We start from the raw sequence: 1,890 nt of genomic DNA, 5'->3' as shown, positions 1-1,890 counted from the left end.
CAACGTCGTAATACAAGTTGTAATACAGAAAATGTAGCGTCATAATTTAGATCTTGTAAAATACAGTAAATACGTCTTAATATGAGATGTAGTACAGTAAATGTAGCGTCATAATTTAGATCTTGTAAAATACAGTAAATACAACGTCTTAATATGAGATGTAGTACAGTAAATGTGGCATCATAATTTAGATCTTGTGAGATACAGTAAATACAACGTCTTAATATGAGATGTAGTACAGTAAATGTAGTGTCATAATTTGGATCTTGTAAAATACAGTAAATACAACGTCGTAATATGAGATGTAGTACAGTAAATGTGGCGTCATAATTTAGATCTTGTAAAATGCAGTAAATACAACGTCTTAATACGAGTTGTAGTACAGTAAATGTGGCATCATAATTTAGATCTTGTAAAATACAGTAAATACAACGTCTTAATATGAGATGTTAATATGTGGCGTCATAATTTAGATCTTGTAAAATGCAGTAAATACAACGTCTTAATAAGGACCTTGTAGTAAAAAACTATGAATTGTACACCCAGGTCTCTTCATGGATCAGCATATAAAAGAACACAATACAAAATTCTAATCAATATCTGTTATATGGCTTTTCACGTAATGCAACCTAAGTACACTAGTCAAACACTCTGCAGCTTGTAAAAAATATGCAGCTTAGAGAACCACAAGAGAAAACAAAATTTAACAAGTATGCCTGTATTCCCATTTTTAGCCAGTATAATTTTTACTCCCTTGGCTGAACTCCCTATTAAGAATTTTACTATTCGTTCTAGCTAACCTTGCCCATTAGAAAAAAAAAATCAATATACATTAAAAATGAACCACACCTTCCAAGGTGATATTTTTGGTTTCATTCTTCAAAATTTTTCTCAGTTTTGCATGCATTAATCTTTTCACAGTCAGATTGTTTTCTGATTACTAAATATTATTTTCTTTCAAAAAAAGCAACACCAACTAGGAAGTAACTTAACCAAATATGCAATGGCTCAATCCATTGGACCAAGTCCATAACGGAGAAGGAATGTTTACTATAATTCTGAATTTACTACGTGTATCTACATGAAATGTGGCAAGCTTTTACCAAAATATAAAAGTCTATTGTACACAAAAATTCAGGTATTTTACTAACTCTGTACTCAGGATATGTCCGTGAATTGACTACATCAATCTGACTCGGACAAGTCGATGTGGAAGATGATGTTAATATGAAGAAAAAAGATACTTTTGTCTATATTTAATATACATGTTGCATTTGCATAACCTCTAGAAACGTTCCAAAATGCATACATGATTGTTGTTTTTATCAGCATCCCTGTATATTGTATCTGGTATTTACTCTCGTCTACCACGAACTGTCGTGAAATCGGCAGCATCCCTGTATATTGTATCTGGTATTTACTCTCGTCTACCGTGAACTGTCGTTAAATCGGCAATGTAGGGTAAAATGGATAGTAGATGACTCTGACATTAAATACATAACATGTACAATAATACTAGGTAAAAGTTTGTGGCTTGCACACTTCGACCTCCACGAGCACTCATAAAATTAATAAACTCACAATAAACTTCCCTCATTAACTCACGGGGCTACAATGACATTCTTGGCAAATGATAACACAATTTGAACTGTTTTAGAGAGAATTATCAGTGGGGAAATGATTAAAAGAGTAATAGGTATAGTTTTGAGGTATATATTAACACTAGGTATAATTTTTTGGAGTATATTGACACTAGGTATAATTTTTTGGAGTATATTGACACTAGGTATAATTTTTTGAGGTATATATTAACACTAGGTATAATTTTTTGGGGTATATATTAACACTAGGTATAATTTTTTGAGGTATATATTAACACTAGGTATAATT

General features: G+C 31.5%; 1 protein-coding gene across 3 annotated transcripts in view; it reads right to left on the bottom strand.

Annotated features, from left to right (window-relative positions):
• Positions 1-1,890, bottom strand: part of LOC106469048 (syntaxin-binding protein 5-like) — a 55,031-nt gene that overhangs the window by 27,047 nt on the left and 26,094 nt on the right. The gene's annotated exons all lie outside the window — the stretch shown is intronic.

This window comes from Limulus polyphemus, unplaced genomic scaffold (assembly GCF_000517525.1).
Source record: "Limulus polyphemus unplaced genomic scaffold, Limulus_polyphemus-2.1.2 Scaffold3274, whole genome shotgun sequence".
Classification (NCBI taxonomy): domain Eukaryota; kingdom Metazoa; phylum Arthropoda; class Merostomata; order Xiphosura; family Limulidae; genus Limulus; species Limulus polyphemus.
The sequence above is the reverse complement of the archived record's forward strand: the minus strand, read 5'-3'. Positions and strand labels throughout refer to the sequence as shown.